General features: G+C 35.0%; 1 pseudogene; it reads right to left on the bottom strand.

Annotated features, from left to right (window-relative positions):
• Positions 1–3,821: 3,821 nt before the first annotated feature.
• Positions 3,822–4,132, bottom strand: LOC115527632 (annotated as a pseudogene).
• Positions 4,133–18,845: the final 14,713 nt, after the last annotated feature.

Genomic DNA, 18,845 nt, shown 5'->3' with positions numbered 1-18,845 from the left:
AATACAGACGTACCTTAACTAAAAATGCTTTATTAGTAAAAAAAAGCTAACCATTTTCTGAGCTTTCAGTAAACTGTAATCACTGATGACAGATCACCATGAAAAATATAATAATTTAATAATAAATAAAATAATAAAAATAAAATTAATAACATAATAATAATATTTGAGGGGTGCCTGGGTGGCTCAGTCAGTTGAGCGAATGACTCTTGATTTCAGCTCAGGCCATAATCTCATGGTTTGTGAGTTTGAGCTCCACATCTTGCTCTGTGCTGATGGTGCTTGGGATTCCCTCTCTCTCTTCTCTCCCCTCCCACCTCCCTCCAACCCCCTCTCTCTCTCTCTCTCTCTCTCAATAAATAAATAAACTTTAAAATAATAATGTTTGAAATATTGCAAGAATTACCAAAATGTGACACAGAAAACATGGAGGGAGAAAATGTTGTTGGGAAAACATGACTCATTGATTTATCCAAAACAGGATTGCCACAAACCTCCAATTTGTAAAAAACAAACAAACAAGCAAAACAATATCTTAGAAGCACAATAAAGCAGTAAACAATAAAATGAGGTATACTTATATTTTTAAGGAAAAAGATAATATAATATACAGGGAATGATTCTTGCCTTTTTTTCTGTTAATGTCAGTATAATTAACATACAGTGTTATATTAGTTTCAGTATGCAATATAGTGATTCAATAATTATATACATAATTCACTGCTCATCATGAGAAGTGTACTCTTTAATCCCCTTCACCTATTTTCCACCTCCCCTCTGATAACCATTAGTTTGCTCTCTGTAGTTAAAAGTCCGTTTCTTGGTTTGTCTCTTTTTTCTTTTGTTCATTTTCTTTTATTTTTTTAATGTTTATTTTTTGAGAGAGAGACACACACAGAGTGTGAGCAGGGGAGGGGCAGAGAGAGAGGGAGACAGAATCTGAAGCAGGCTCCAGGCTTTGAGCTGTCAGCACAGAGCCCAATGTAGGACTCGAACTCACGAACCGTGAGATCATGACCTGAGTTGAAGTCAGATGCTTAGCCGACTGAGCTACCCAGGTGCTCCATGTTTTTTTTTCTTCCACATGAGTGAAATCATATGTTATTTGTCTTTCTCTGACTTATTTCACTTAGTATAATACCCATCTATGTTGCAAATTGCAAGATTGTATTCTATCTTTATGGCTGATTAGTATTTGATGTATATATCAAATATATATATATATATATAATACATATATACATACATATTCACATATGTATGTATGTGTATACATAAATATATACACATGTGTATATACATATGTGTGTATACACACACACACACACACATACACACACCACTTCTTCTTCATCCATTCATCTATCCATGGACACTTGGGCTGCTTCCATAATTTGGCTATTGTAAATAAGGCTACAATAAAGACAGGGGGATATATATTTTTGAATTAGTGTTTTTGTATTGTTGGGTATATACCTAGAAGTGAAATTACTGGATCATACGGTAATTCTATTTTTAATTTTTTGAGGAAACTCCATAGTGTTTTCCACAGTGACTGCACCAATTCATGTTCCCACCAACAGTGCATGAAGGTTCCTTGTTCTCCACATCCTCACCAACATTTGTTTTTTGTGTTTTTGATTTTAGCCATCCTGATGGATGTGAAGTGATATCTCATTGTGATTTTGATTTGCATTTCCCTCATGATTAGTGATGTTGAACATCTTTCATGTGTCTGTTGACCATCTGCATGTCTTCTTTGGAGCGATGTCTGCTCATGTGTCCTACCAATTTTAATTGGATTATTTGTTGTTTTAATGTTGAGTTGTATAAGTTCTTAATATATTTTGGATAATAATCCTTTATTAAATATGTCATTTGCAAATATCTTCTCCCATTCAGTAGATTGACTTTTAGTTTTGTTCATTGTTTCCTTTGCTATACAGAAGATTTTCTTTTCATGTAGTCTCGTTAGTTTATTTTTGTTCTTGTTTCCCTTGCATTAGGAGACATATCTAGAAGGATGTTGCTACAACCAATATCGAGAAATTGCTGCCTTTGCTCTCTTCTAGGATATTCATGGTTTTATGTCTCACATTTAAGTCTTTAATCCATTTAAATTTATTTTTGTATATGGTGAAAATAAGTGTTCCAGTTTCATTCTTTTGCATGTTGCTGTCGTTTTCCTAACACTGTTTGTGAAAGGGACTGTCTCTTTCCCATTGCATATTCTTGTCTCCTTTTTGAAGATTAATTGGCCATGTATCATGGGTTTATTTTTGGGCTCTCTATTCTGTTCCATTGACCTATATGTCTATCTTGAAATCTGGGATTATGATACATCTCATTTTGTTCTTTTCAAGTTTGCTTTGGTTATTCAGGGTCTTTTGGGTTTCCCTACAAATCTTAGGATTATGTGTTTTACTTCTGTGAAACATGTTTTTGAAATTTTGATAGGGATTACATTAAATCCGTAGATTGCTTTTGTTTGTATGGACATTTTAACAATATGTATTCTTCTAATCCATGAGCATGGAATATTTTTCTATTCATTTTCTATTCATTTGTGTTGTCTTTGAGTCCTTTTATCAGTTTTATAATTTTCAGGGTACCAGTCTTCCACCTCTTGGATTAAGTTTATTCCTACATATTGTATTATTTTTGGTGCAGTTATGAATGGCATTGTCTTCTTAATTTCTTTTTCTGCCACTTTATTATTAGTGTACAGAAATGCAACAGATTTCTTTATATTGGTTTTGTATCCTGTCACCTTACTGAATTCATTTATAATTCAGTTCTGTTAGTTTTTTGGTGGAGTCTTTAGGGTTTTATATATATAATATCAGGTCATCTACAAATAGTGAAAATTTTAATTCTTCCTTACCAATTTGGATTTTTATTCCTGTTTCTTCTTGCTGTGACAAGGACTTCCAGTACTATGTTGAATAAAATTGGTGAGAGAAGACACCCTTGTCTTGTTCCTGACCTTAGGGCAATAGTCTGATGTTAACTGTGGTTTTTTAATATATGGCCTTTATCATGTTACCCTCTAAATTTACTTTGTTGAGGGTTTTTAGCATGAATGAGTGCTTTGTCTATGCTTTTTCTGCATCTATTGAAATGATCATATGGTTTTTATCTTTTCTCTTATTCATGTGATATATCACATTGATTTGCAAATATTGAACCACTCTTGCATCCTACTTGATCATGGTGAATGATTGTTTTTAGGTATTGTTAGGTTCAGATTTGCAACAACATAGATTAACCTGGAAGACATGCTAAATGAAATAAGCCAGATACAGAAAGAAAAATACTGCATGATATCCCTTATATATGGAATCTAAAAAAAAAAAACTCTAAAAATGTCAAAATCTAAAACAGTAATAGCATATAGAATGTGATTATCAGGGATATGTTAATTAGCTTGATTGTAGTAATTGTTTCACAATGAATACATATACAAAAGCATCATGTTGTACAATTTAAATATATGCAATTATTATTCATTAATCATACATCAGTAAAATTGAAAATCCAAAGAATTATATGATAGTTGCTACACTTGATTATCTAAAATACTGACTAAAACTCAGAACTCTTCTGGTAGGTGTCTGGTAATTTTTTTGCGGTTTTAATGTGCATGTCCCTTTTGAGTAATGATGATGAGGCAATTTTTATAGGTTAAATATTTGATTTTCCACTTTTGCAAAATGTGCATTTAAGTCTTTAACCAATTTTCCCTTTGATTTTCTCTTTCTTTCTTTCATGAACATAACCTCAATATTTTATTGTCTTCATATTATAACAATATATGAAGCTTAGAACTGGATCACTTGGCTTTTTCTCTTCTTATCTCCTCCCCAGTTCAAAATCTTAATAGCTAGCATTCTCCTACATCTGCACTGGGGCTCAATCCATTCAAGCCTCAGCACAATCTTCTTTGTATTTTAGACTTTTCCCAGAAAATTGGCTTAGTCTACCCACCATAGCCACTCTGCTTCCTGTCATAATGTCACTTTCCCTGGGCATAAATAAAATTTTTGCTTTTCTTGTATTCTGTCACTTTGTGGGGTTGGTGCCTGCCCCACTTCCTGCAGAAATTCTGTCAGGACTTAGGAATGTTCACCATGTTTGCAAGAACACTATCTGTGGGGAAAGCTAATTACTGATATTTAGACATTTCTTATTAATACTGGTCACTTGTTAGATATGTATTATAAATATCTGATCCCATTTTGTGGCTTGTTTTTTATTCTTTTATAAGGATACTTGAATAAAATGATTTATTAAGTTGCATATAGTCCAGTTTATAATTTTTCCCTTATGCTTAGTGGTTTTTGAAAACATCTGTCGGCATAGGGATCATGAAGATATTTTATTTCACTCTTAGAAACTTTTTTGGTTTGTCCTTCCCGTATAGAATTCTATTTCATTTGGAATATAGGTTTTTGTATGTGGAAGGCAGGGTATAGGATTCATCTGGTTACATATGATTAGCTAGCTGACTCAATCAATACATTTATTCAGCAGACTGTTCTCTTACTTCACTACAGAGCCATATTTGTCATATGTCTTTTGGTGGCTATACATGGGTGTGTTTTGGATTTCTATTGGTCTGTTCGTTTATGCTTGTGCTAAGGCATACTGTCTCTATTACTATATTTTAAAATAAGTTTTGATAACTATTGGTTAAGTTCTCTACATTTGTTTCTTCCTCAGTATCGCCTTGGCTATTTCCATTCTTTACATTTTCATATAAATGTAAGAAACTACCTGCCAATTTTTATACAAGATTAATAATGATGCTATTTAACATTTAATAATATTATATTTTAATTGTATTAAAATATAAATGTATAAAATAATGTAAACATTAAAATAAAATTATATTTTAATTATACTAAAATATTAATAATTAATATTTGATAGACATAATACATCCTTGACTATGCCTTACTTTGCTTGTATTTATAATGAACATTTAAAAATATTTGTGTTTAGCAGTTTCATTTATTTTCTTGTAAATCAACCAAGAGTCAAAACCTTGGCTAAATTTGTGCCTGTTGGCAGTCTCAGTGGCATTGCTTTAGGAAAAGTAACTATTGGCTGAACAGTAAGGGTTTATGTGTAGCATTGTGTGTGGGTGGCTGCTTAAATACAGTGCAGGAAATAATTCTCCTTTAGATCTTTTGAGTTTGGGAAGATTCCAGTTTAAAAAAAATAAAGAAGTTACATTAGGGCTTCCCTCAACTGTTCAGCCTCTCTCTAGAGCTTGGATCCCATTATTTGCCATAGAATAGGTGAGGACTCTGGGACCCCAATTGTAGAGACTAAAGGGAACTTATGGGAACATGAGTTAAGTAGTATTCACGGTGGTAAATCTTCCTCAGTAGTAAGTCCAGTGCTCCATTCTTCTCAGTATGGTCACTGTCATCAATGCACGCTTATCACCATGGGGACATGGTGAACTGTCATAATGTAAGAAAGTCCCTGACTAAGTACAATGGATTTTGGTTCTCAGTGTCATCTGAAGAGGAGCCAGTGCTAGTGACACACATGTGCCCTTTCTATGGCATGAAGTCTTCACATCATATTTTATGTTCTTTTGCATAATGACCACTGTGTCTATTTTCTCTTCATGTAAGTAATCCACAGGCAGGTTCTTTCATGTATCTCCCCTGTGTCCAGACATGGTTAGGAAGACTCATGAGTGCCCCATAGTTTGGGAACAGAAAACTTCTCTCTAACAAAGACAGAACTGAAATGCTAGTAGCTCATTTCTTGGGAAAATAAAAGTCAGTTTTTTCCTAGGAGAAATACTTGACTCTTCCTTGATCACTGAAGTAATATACTCTTTATAAAAACATGCAATACTAGAAGTAAAAAGATAAAAGCTTAAAGTCACCATTTTTTTCTGAAGATAAGTGCTATTAACATTTTAGAGTAAATCCTTCCAAGTTTTTGAGATAGATCAATAGACAGGCGGACAGACACTGTTCAAGTCTTTTGTAATCTATATTTTTCACTTAGTAAGATATTGGGACTACCTGTTGTGATTTCTCCATGTCAATGCATATCAACTTGCATCTCTATTATTAGTAAGTGTTGTATATAGTTCACTGTATGAATGTATCATACTTTATTTAACCAGCTATGTACTGGTGAAAATGTGGGTGGGCTAATTTATATCCTAAGGCACCAACATAGTTGAGTGAAGGCAGCAGATCACTAGAGGAAAGGACACACATTCACCAAAGTGTTGGGCACATACACAGCAGTGGCCCAGATCTGCTTTCTCCTAGATCTTCATGGGGCTTTAGAAAATAGGTATTGCCAGCAGAGCTTTTATGTACCTATCTTTGCATTTTAAGTCGCTCCCACTGTTTCCATCTGTCTAGGGCAATACTCATACAACAGCTATGTAAGAAAGCTGAGAGAAACCCACTCACTGCTCTCCTCTCTCCCCCTATTATTTCCTACATGAACCACTATCATTTTAACCCATGAGATCATGATGCTCTTGTGCCTACAGAAACCAAAGTAAAATCACCAAAGGACCTGCAGGTGGCACCTGCTTCTATCCGCTTCTCATCAAATATTCTTATAATTTGGAGAAGGTTTTCAGAATTTTCCTATCTTATTTTGTGAGAATTTTTCACTTTCTGCTCTTCACCTTATACATTTTACATTTTAAGTATTTTTTTTTATTTTGGAAAAAACAGATTTATGAAAAGTGGCAAAAAAAGTAGAGTTCCTATACACCTTTAGTACAGTTACAGTTTCCTCTAATATTATCATCTTATATTATACAGCACATTGTCAAATGAAGAATCTAACATCGGTACATTACTGCTAAGTGAACTCCTAAACCTATTTGGATTTCAGCATTTTTCCATTAATTTCCTTTTCTATTCTAATTCTTTCAAATATTTTTTTTACCCAGTGTTTGTTTTTTTTTCAGACTTTCTTATTCTTCCTGGTGAGATTTTTATGTGCCCAATCATTCAGTGCAGGTACATGCAACAACACACACACACACACACACACCACACATACCACACACAGTGCGATTCAGTGGATCCACATAGGTACTTTTGATCCACTTTACATATCATTGTTCTCATAAAACAATCATTTTTGAAATACTTATTCTCAACTTTTGTCATAATTCAGCTTCTCAAATCCATTAAACGATATAAAAATGGGTATATTTTTGAATACCTATGTGCTTCAAAGAATATTAGATATTTTCTTTCCCTATCCCTAACCTTTCCAGCGTGTCTACTTTCTCTCTATTGATTCCATACTGTCTTCAAACAAATACAAGGGTTCTCGGGGTTGCCTCAATCAGTTGTCTTTTGGACCCTTGAGGACAAAGTGATATGACTCAGTGAGGCTAAGAGATGTGAAGAAGTAAGAACACTCCCAAACTGGAATCTGCTATAGTCCAAATTTTGATTTTTTTAATGTTATTCATTTTTTAATGTTTATTATTTAATGTTACGTATTTTTATTTTGAGAGACAGAGCATGAGAAGAAGAGGGACAGAGCAGGTGACACAGAACTCAAAGCAGGCTCCAGGTTCTGCTCTGTCAAACTTGCGAACCCCGAGATCATGACCTGAGCTGAAGTTGATGCTTAACCAACTGAGCCACCCAGTCACCCTATAGTCCAAATTTAATAGTGGTTATATAATAATTCTAAATTGGGGCACCTGGGTGGTTCAGTCGGTTAAGTGTCCAACTCTTGATTTCAGCTCAGCTCATGATCATGGTTTGTTGGATTAAACCCTACATCAGGCTCAGCGCTTGGGTCTCCGTCTCCCTCTCTCTCTGCCCCTCACCCATTCATGCACTCTCTCTCTCTCTCTCTCTCTCTCTCTCTCAAAAATAAATAAAATAACTTAAAAAAATTATACTTTAGAATAAATTAACAGTAGATTATAGTAAAATATTATTACAATATTAGAGCAGACTTTAGACTTAAAGATTAGCATGCCAACATGTTAGTAATTGAGTTATGCTAATATTTAATCAGGGGCCAGGTGGCAATATGGGTTGGCAAAGGAATATTCCTATAACTTTATAAAGCATGTGAACTTATAAAACAAAAATTATTTCAACACATAAAAAATGGATAATATAACTAAAAGTGAAACATGACAATTTGCAAGTTAATACAGCCTCCCCCCCCCCCGCAATGAATGTGAAAGATATGAAAGTACCCTAAGCATTTAGCAAAAGTGCTACATTTTCCCAAGTCAAACAAACTCCTACGCTAAGCTTATAATTGTCAGGCAGAGTAGCAGATATGTGATTGCAGACATTTGGGAAACACTGAATACTCGTGACAATTTTCCTTTTCTTGGGGTTGCACCCACCCCAGAAAAAACTAAGCTGTCTCAAATGTTGGGAACTTTTTTCCAATTTCAATCTGTATACGTCAATATTTAGATCTTTGAAGATTTGAGAAAAGTAGCCGATTTACCTCCTGCCAAGGTATGGGGAAATTTATTCAAGGCTTCTAGTCACTATATCTGGGGTCATATTACTTCAGCACTTAGGAAGGAATTCCGCCTCCCCACGTATGCTCGTCGTACGTATACACAAACAGTAGTAGCGAAGCTACATGCAATCAGCGTTCCCCATCACTGAGCACACACTGAACCCTACAAGCCAACATTAGGCCCTATTCTCAGGGAAGCTCACTTTTTCCCCAAGTGTTCTATTTATTGCCTTTTCTAGATACATGAACCCTTCTATCACTTGGAGCAGCTACACTTTCCCACCCATACTGGAGAAGATCAAATGGTGGTCTCACGGTTGTGAAGCAATGTTTGTTTCCGGTATTGCAAACCAAAAGCTGCTAATGTGATCCTGAGGCAAGAGTATGCAGATTTAGGATTCTAAGTGACAAATTCATGTTGGGGGAGGACAGAAAAAATACCTCTGATTTGTAGGAGGTTATCCAGCACTGGGAGGAAAACAAAACAATAACAACAATAAACCAAAATTACAAAGGAAAGGAAAAAACAAGAGGACAAGACCAAGAAGCATTTGCAGATAGAAATGATGAAAGATTGTATTAAGAGTATTCTGAAGAGGTAGGAGACTATGATCAGAGAAGTATAAAGTGTGACCCAGTTCAGTATCTAAACCCTAGCAAGACGGGTATTCACAGATCTTAACTGTTCTAAAGCAGCAAAAATTGTAGAAGTGATTTCAACAATAAGGCAGAGGAAAACACTTTTTGAGCAGTAGAAGACCTTTAGGATTTTTTGTCTTCCAGCTACAGCTGGGTGATGCATAAAATCTGTCCCTCTGAAGAAGACACCAAGGAAGGCATTCTGCAAAGTTTTGATAGAACTTGTTCTCACTTGAGTATCACTCAAGACAGTTCCTGAATTTTCATCAGTATGTACGCTGGAAAAAAGGAGAGAAATATAGCAATGGGTTCAGGACATATTATTTTAAATACTTTCTATTGAATAATTTGAGAGGATAGGAATTCTTAATAATTTTTGTATCAATACTGATATACAGAAACAATCCATCTAAACTGATAAATCATGACCAAATGTAAGATAGAATCGCTTAATAAATATTTATTGTAGAATATCTATTGGGCAGCTAGCACTGGCAGGTCAATATTCCACAACCCGGGATATCAAAGTGTAGAAAACCTGCAAAAAACTCTGTACCAGGCATGCCTACGTTTATTTGATGTTGATATTCTCAAGCCAGGGAAAACTGAATCATATTACCCCCTGTAAAACAATGTCTGAATCAAGCTTGGTTACTTTTGGATGAATCTCCTTTTTCATAATAAGTTGAAACTTTCTAATAAATATTGAACCATAAAGATAAAGTCACTATAAATCTAAAAGTTAAATCTCGAAGTGCTCCGAAGCCTTCGTATCATAAGGCAGTTTATGCATACATCTATCCAAAAGATGTAGGCTTCCTCTAAATACCTTATTACTTGAGCTGTCAATTCTGAATAAATTATGCTAAATATGACCTATCTGTGTGAGAAGAGATATGCTTAGTGTATGATGTGAATAGTTAGCATCTGCAAATGAAATTTAGTGATCTGTGGATAATTGGAATTCATTGTTTAATGGTATGGTTCTAAGTTATCATTCCCTTAGTTATCCAGCCTTTACTATTTGTCCAGTACCTTGATGGTTTAAGAAAGCTTTATTCTTTTCTGTGAAAAACATAAGACAGTCAACATCTCTTTTTTTTTCCAGAATGACCATTACTAAGGCAAAGGGGATTCCCATCCCCCTTTGTTTCATATTTTGCTTTTCAATATTATTTATTCAACAAATGATCAGTGAGTACCTGATTTGATTCAAAATCTGTCTTCTCTATTTATGGTGGAATGACAAATGAAGCATGTTCCTGAGTCCTTGAAAAATTCAGAGCAGTAGGAGATTTAGGAAGTCAATAAATAATAATATAAAAATTGGAATGTGAGCAATGTCCTATGCAATTGTATAGGTGGCAAAGGCTAATAGTGTAGATAAGAAACAAGACTACTGTCAAAAAGAACGTAATATTTGACTTGCAATTCAAAGGACGAGAAGGAGCTCACTGGGCGAATATGGGTGACAGTAAGAAACTAATAATTCTGGCAGAGAAAACAGGATAAAAAAGAGAAAATATGTCTATGCTTGAGGATGTCAGAGGGACGGAGAAGGAAATGTAAGAGATTTCCAAGGGCCCTGATTAGAACGTAACAGGACTGGAAATTTTATTACCTAGTATCTGTCTTTGAGACACAAATTGGTGTCTCAATTTAGCATTTGTAGAAACAATCATTTCTCTAGAAGTTTCAAGAACTCACATTGAATTAGGCTTTCTTCTTTTCTTTTTCTTCATGATTTTACCGGGGTGTCTAATTCTTATTCATTAATTTGTGCTACTGAACATTTCCCTTATTTTCCCTTTAGTACTCACTACTATGCCAGTCTCCTCTTCCGTTTTACCCCAAAAACCTGGTAATATTTTATGCCTACATTTTTACTAAGGTATGTCATCATTGCATTTCTTACATATATTCCTTTATTTCAGCTTCTTAATTCTTTATTTTTGTCTGCACATGATTTCCCTTAGCAGACTCATTCATTTCGAAGGCTTCAAATATTGGCAGATCTATCCTGACCAAAATTTTGTCAGACTCCTCTGAGCTGTCTTCTTGCCCAGGCCTCAACCTTGGCCTGCTGACCTGCCCTTGGCCTGCTGAGGTCAATCTAGCGAAGAATCCTGCTAGTTTAAAGTTAGGAAGAATCTGCAACTCTAGATATCTGATCAAGTTCTTCATCTCTACCCTTGATTTGTAAGTCCTTGGCCTGCCTTTAGCAAGAATCCTGTTAAACCAGTTTAGCAAGAATCTTTTTCTCCTTGGTATCTTATCAAGTTGTTCTTCTTAATTTCTGTGTATTCAGATGCAAGTTAAAATCTGTCTCTGCTATTGAAATAGTCTTAAGTAACTACAAGTTACTGCTTTAATAACTAAAGTTGTTGCTTTAACAACTGTCAGAATAATTTTAAATTTTTATTTCTAGGGAGAGAGAGAGAGTGTGAGAGAGAGTGGAGGAGGAGCAGAGAGAGAGGGAAAGAGAGAGAATTCCCAGCAGGTTCCATGCTGTCAGTGCAGAGCCTGATGTGGAGCTCCAACCCAGGCACCATGAGATCATGACTTGAGATGAAGTTGGACACTTAACAGACTGAGCCACCAGAAAATTTTCTGCCCCAGAAAAATTTCTTTTAATACAGTTTCCACCTCCATGTGAATAGCTACCAAATCACTCTCCCATGAGTACATGATTAACCGGTTTTCTTTCTGCTGTATAGCATCTCAGTCATCAAATGTTTTTTTTCATATAAGGCCTGAGTCTCACAAATGGACTCTGTATTTGAGATAACATCCTTTTCTTATTATAGGCTTGGAATTTCAATAGCGTTCTGAGCACCATAATTTCACTGCCCTCTTCCCTCATATTTCAGTCCAAAGTTATGTGCATCCTTCATTATCCATGTCCTCTGCATATGTTCAGCCTTTTCATTCTGTCTCCTGCCTCTCTAATTCACAGCTTTGTCAATCCATCTTGGAATCCTTCATTAGCCTACTAATTGGTCAGTCTTTTCCTACTCTTTCTCCCTTTTAACCCTCCTGTAAAATACCATCGCTGCATTTTTCACAAAATAAAACTTTAATCCGGTTACATCATACTCAAATACTTCTATTGCTCCCCAGTGCCTACAAATATATTTTCCAAAGATCATATGTAACTACTAGTGATATCTAAAACAACTTAGGTGATGAGCACATATCTTCACATTATTATAATATGTCATGTTAATTATTATTTGTGTTTAATAATTATAATAACATAAAATAGTGTTATTTTCTGTGCATTGTCACTACACTTTTTTTTTATTAGTAATTAATTTTTTTTCTAGTAGCTGACAGTTCTTTAGTATAAAGCAGAAATTATAACACAGTAAATGTGAGAACGTAGTTCTCAGTTCCCTGTTCTGACTGAAGTTCTGCCTCATCTATGTACCCTTTGCTAAATTATGTAATATCTTATGCTTTAAATTTCCAATTTGTAGGATCAAGATAATTATGGAACCTACCTGAAGAGGTTATTATTATGTAGTATGACTGAGATAATTTGTGTAGGTTACAAGACTGAGTACAACTTAATGTTTGGTAAAAAGTAATGCCAGTTATTAATATTGTTAGTAATATAAACCACAATTTAAATTAAAATTCACATTGTGACCTAGTTTTTTTCTTTATTTTCTCCTTTCTCTTTGTTGAAGCATATTTAACCAGTACTGAAAAAAAAAAAGATTTTTTAAAATTCAAATGTTAAAAAATATGACAGGAAATAATTCATTTTAGTATATAGTAAAAGCATCTGCCACAGTTTCACACATGAATTTAAGAAAGTACTTAATGATGCTGCATTATTGTCAGTCAAGTTAAGACCATGGCGATAATTTGTGACTATCCTTCAGTTGGTGAAGGGATAATTAGTTCCTACACACAACTTCTTTTCCTCATGACACTTGTTGGCTTTCATACAGAACACTCTCATTGGCCTATTAAGTTGGAGGAAAAACTTCATCTTCCTAGATGTAATATTCAACCACTGATATAGTGCACATAATTAGGCTGGCTTTGCAAATAGCCAAAAGTCATCTGAACCAACTAAATTTCTCCTCACAAAGTAAATTTACATCAAGATATATACATGAGGGGGAATACATGTCATAATTTCAAAGCTCAAATCATGTAGTTAATGCTTCAGTAAGAGTGAGTTGCATGCATTACGTTATCTGAAATATATGCTTATAGATTTGTATGAAAAATCACTGAAAATATTTTAAACATTTTGAAAATCTCTTAAATTACCTTTCTTTAAGACCATAATTCACAGCTGGTGTGAGTGGAAATATAATCTTTTCCAATATTCTGTGGCTATTTCCAAATAATTAAATACATTTACGGAAGTTTAGATTCTGGATTATACCTCATGGCTGTAGCAAAACAAATGTTTGTTGAAAAATAATTTATATAATTTGGCGGGGGGTGGGGGGGAAGGTATCCTAGAATTGAACCTCTTCAGAAAGGTTGATTAAGTATTTTAATGTTTTATTTTGAAATAATTTTACTTACAGAAGTGATATAAAGACAGTACCGAGTTCTAATGTGCTCTTCACCCAGCTTCTCCTAGTATGAATATATTTCATACTAAGGCAGAAATATCAAAACTAAGGAAATAACATCAGTATAGTACTATTAACTAAAGTACAGACTTTCTTGGATTTCCTCATTTTTTCTACTGATTTTATCCAATTTTGGGCAAACACCTGCGTTTAGTCTTATTCTTAGTGTTTTCCACCCTGTATCAATTGAGCAGTCATATGTTCATTTCGACGTTCTCCAGACTTATGGGATGTTATTTTTTTTTTTTTTTTTTTTTTTTTTTTTTTACTTTGCATACAGGTAACCTCACTCTTTAAAGTATTAAGCTTTTGGGGCACCTGGATAACGGTTGAGCATTCAACTCTTGGTTTCAGCTCAGGTCATGATCTCATGGTTTAGGGGGTTCAAGCCCCATGCCAGGCTCGCACTGGCAGCATGGAGCCTGCCTTGGGATTCTCTGACCCTCCCCGAATTGTACCATCTCTGCCTCTCTCAAAATAAATAAACTTAAAAAAATAAAGTACAAAATAACTAAACTTAAAAAATAAAGTATTAAGCTCTAAAGATTATGGTGAAAACATGCAGTGCTCTCTCCCCCATACAGAATTGTTCTATTGCTCCCCACATCCCTTGATTTTTGCCCCATTCTATTATTATCCCCTCTTTCCATTTGTAGCATCTAACAAGAGCTGACCTGTTTTCTGTTCCGTTCTGTGCCTTTTCTAGATTGTCATATAAATGGAGTCATCCATCAGGTAGCATTTGGATTTGGCTGGTTTTGCTTAGCTCAATGTGTTCAAGATGCATCTCTGTTTTGCCTGAATCAGCTGTTTGTCCATTTTATTACTAATATTCCATTGGGTATACCAGTGTTCCTTGATCCCCCCATTTTGACCAAACATCTGCTTTGTTTCTGGCCTGAGGTTAGTCATGGAACAATTTTCTTTTGTCTGTAAACTTCATAATAATAAGAAAGCAAATATTGCAACTAAAATATCTCAAAAATCTGCACAGAGTTCACCAGAGAAGTTCATACTAAAGGCTACCAGCATATTTCAAGTCTCAACATCACTAGTCATTAGAGAAATGCAATTAAATCCACAATGAGATACTACCACATATTTACTTACTATGATTTTTTTTGTAAAAAAAAGATAAAAAGAAACAATTGACTCTCCTAAGTGCATGAATACAATTTACTTCTGTATACTCATCATAAATATTGCAACCTTGTTAAACTTTTTTTTTTTTAATTTTTTTTTCAACGTTATTTATTTTTGGGACAGAGAGAGACAGAGCATGAACGGGGGAGGGGCAGAGAGAGAGGGAGACACAGAATCGGAAGCAGGCTCCAGGCTCTGAGCCATCAGCACAGAGCCCGATGTGGGGCTTGAACTCACAGACCGCGAGATCGTGACCTGGCTGAAGTCGGACGCCTAACCGACTGCGCCACCCAGGCGCCCCAAACTTTCTTAAGCAATAGGCCTCCTTCAAGGAGAGAATGGGTTTTCAGCTTTTGCCTTTATGTCGAGCTCTGAGAGCTCTGGGGGGACAGACGTGGTGAGTCCAACAAGCTCATCAAGAACTGTTTCTTAGTTTTCTATAGCTTTGTGGACCTCATGGATGCAAGGCAATAATTGGCTTTCAGAGTTAGGTGTTTTGGGAGCCTGTCTCTCAGAATTGAACTTTAAAAGTTAGGGAGCCAGATGTGGGATGCAACCCTCTTCTCAGGGGCAAACTGAGAGCTTTGAATTCCCTCCTTAAGTATATGGCCCTGTGCTGGGGTAGGGTTTAGGATGAGAGTGTGTCTCAGCCTTTCCTACCAGTTTTGATAGAAGCATTTCTTCATTTGCCTGATATGTAAGCGTCACTGAGCTAGCTTCTGGATTTCATTCAGAAGAAATTGCTCCATTTGCAGTTGTTCATTTGATGTGTCCATGCAAAAGGTAAATTCAGGAGCCTCCTATGTTGCCGTCTTGGACTAGAACCTCACAAACTCTTCTACTAGGAGTTAAGAGAGTTGACCTTTGGTCCTGGTTCAACCATTAAAGAGTGATTTGAAACATATCACTAAAATCTCTCAGACCATTTCCTTATCCATAAAATGAGATTTGTGCAACAATATATATCTCATGCTAAAAATTCTGTGATTATGAATTATAGAGTTTGAGTGTGAGACAAAAAATTGTGGGTGTGAACGTATCTATCACTGGTAATAGGGGCTAGCTGAAATAATAAAATTGGAGAAACAAAGTATAAACTTATAGGAAAGCACAGTTATCCATTTTTAAGTTAAAATAGCCTTAAAAGTTGTCAATAGAGGGGCGCCTGGGTGGCTCAGTCGGTTAAGCGTCCGACTTCAGCTCAGGTCACGATCTCGCAGTCCGTGAGTTCGAGCCCCGCGTCGGGCTCAGTGCTGACAGCTCAGAGCCTGGAGCCTGTTTTCCGATTCTGTGTCTCCCTCTCTCTCTGCCTCTCCCCCGTTCATGCTCTGTCTCTCTCTGTCCCAAAAATAAAAAAAAAAAAAACATTAAAAAAATTAAAAAAAAAAGTTGTCAATAGAATATCTATAGACTGATCTTTGAATTAGTTAAATAAGAAAGTGCAGTGATAGGAAGACTTCTATTAAAGATTATGTGAGTTGAAATCAAAATTAGATGATTTTTGAATTCAATAACTCAGTAGAAGGAATAAAAGATGTGTAAGAAGTTACTACACAAATTATTAAAGAGGCTGCTATAGAAAGTTGTGTTTAAAAGTTGATCAAAGTAAAACTGACCAAGAACAAAGTGTAAGGATGCCCAATGAACACGTAATATACCAGATTTCAAGAAATTTAATTGTGAGGATACAGGACCCAAATGTGAAACATGGGGTACATTTGCCCCATTAGTGTAACTAGCAAAGTGTGACCTTGATGAGCTACTCCATTAATTAGCTGATTATGGTGAGTTATCCTACATGTTACTTACAACCATATGCTGGCTACAAATTTCTGATATTGAAATCTCAACAGAGTTGAGATAGAAAATTTCCTCACCTTTGTTGGCTAAAGAGCTGAACTTGAAATGAATTTAATTGCACTCATATTTACCATAGTGCTACTTTTAGAGATAATATTTTCATTAGTACCCTGCTCATTATATGTTTGTTGAGTTACTTAAATTTTTTGAACATTAAGGAGAATAATATTTTAGGCTCATGCTGTTAATTTGAAATATTGAAGATAATTTGATTAAAAGTTTAACTATTATGTCAGTGTTGGACATTTGATGTATTGCATTATGTGTTTGATCAATTGTGCATTAATTATAAAACTAGTAGTAATAATCATTCTCATTCTTAAGTAGTAAAGGACACTAACATACCATAATAAGTAAATGCCATAATAATTGCCAGTAAAAACCATCATAAACACAGTGCTACACCCAGACTGGATAACTTCAGAAGAATTACAGTGACTATGACAAACATATAAAAGAGCAATAATTATAAGAAAGGAAGACGTATTTGAGATTCCCTTATAAATAAATGGGAAAAGGATAAAGAATATTTTCAACTACTTTTTTAAATCATCTATATAATTTTATTTTTAAGAATAAATAGCAAATGAGATAGTCACCTGTCAATGCATGTAAACATTTAAATAATTATTATTAATATTGCCTTGTGAAATTTGTGACAATATTTGTTTAGGTCATTTTGACAATGTCTGAGAAGAAATTTGATGAAAAGAAGACATTCTTTGGCTGAATTTTTCCCAATATTCTTTAGTCTTTCTCCTTCAGTGATGACCAAAGGTAGATTTTCTCAACATGTAGCTTGTCAACTGGCATACTTTTAAAAGTTAACAGAAAGAAGTTATTGGAGTTGTTGTTGGTGGTGGTGGTGGTCGTGATAACGACTTGTACTGTTACTAGTTTAGGTCTTTAGACTTTTCTGACTCAGAGATTAAATACTTCTCAAAGACACTTATCCATGTTTGCACAATTAGGTTTTGTTTCACCAAAGCAAGTAGCCAGACCTAACATAGTGGCATGAAGTTTCCAGGGAATGAGAAATTTGTAACGGGCCACGTGCATAGTAGGTATTCAATAAATATTGAATTAAATTCAGAGGCTTTTTCTTGGTCTCACAAGTCATCTTTTGTTCTCATTAACTGGTAGTTGTTTCCCCATTAGTAATTTCCTTTCATACCTTCTTTCAAAGACTTAGTGTTTTCTTTCCTCTCTTGTGTTGCAGGCTATGCTATTTTGTTAACTAACAGTAAAGTTTCTTAGAAATTATGTAGAAGTGTGTGTGTGTGTGTGTGTGTGTGTGTGTGTGTGTTCATGTAAAGGCCTGTGGATTTGTGTAGGAGAGATTTATTTGTCTGGTATTGGATGCTTATTCTTGGGATTGACTGAATGCAGAGAGGCCTGTGCAGATGTCAAATGCATCTTTGAGACATAGCCTTGAACATGAGTGAGTGGGTGTATGATGTGCTCAAGCAAATATGTTGTTTCTTTTCTTCTTGAGCATCTGAAAGCTTCTCCAGTACAAGCATTCTCTTTCCATATCATCCCTTGTTCTTGTCTTTTTTTCTTGCTTCAATATACATGATTCTGTCTCCAAGTTGATTTCTCAGTTCATTGTGTATGAAAAAATCTCATTAAAGTTGGCATGTGTCCAACACATCGCAACTGCTTTGGAATGTAGGTGTTAATGAATGGCCACAAATACCCATGTTGGTAACTAGTAACAATGAAATAGTACAAGATCCTACAAATACTGTGAAATCCTACATTATTTGCAGAAACAGAATGAAGGGGAAACAAGGGGGGGATGCCATTTGTGACTAAGAAAAATTATTTTAATTTCTTTACAACTTAAACCCATTTCAGGATTTTGAGTTTAGGACTTATTTAATCTTGATGATTGCACCTGTGGCTAAATGGTAATGGCAAGGAGGGAGATGAGTGGGAATTGGACTGGGATTAGGGACACAATCCAAAATTTCCCATAATTGCTATGAGATTTCTAATGATTCACTTAAAAATTAATGTGCATTTATAGTCAACTGTCTTCTATGTACAGTAATATTTGTTATGATTACATTCCTTAAAAATTGCTCACCG

Source organism: Lynx canadensis, chromosome A1 (genome assembly GCF_007474595.2).
Source record: "Lynx canadensis isolate LIC74 chromosome A1, mLynCan4.pri.v2, whole genome shotgun sequence".
Taxonomy (NCBI): Eukaryota; Metazoa; Chordata; class Mammalia; order Carnivora; family Felidae; genus Lynx; species Lynx canadensis.
The sequence above is the reverse complement of the archived record's forward strand: the minus strand, read 5'-3'. Positions and strand labels throughout refer to the sequence as shown.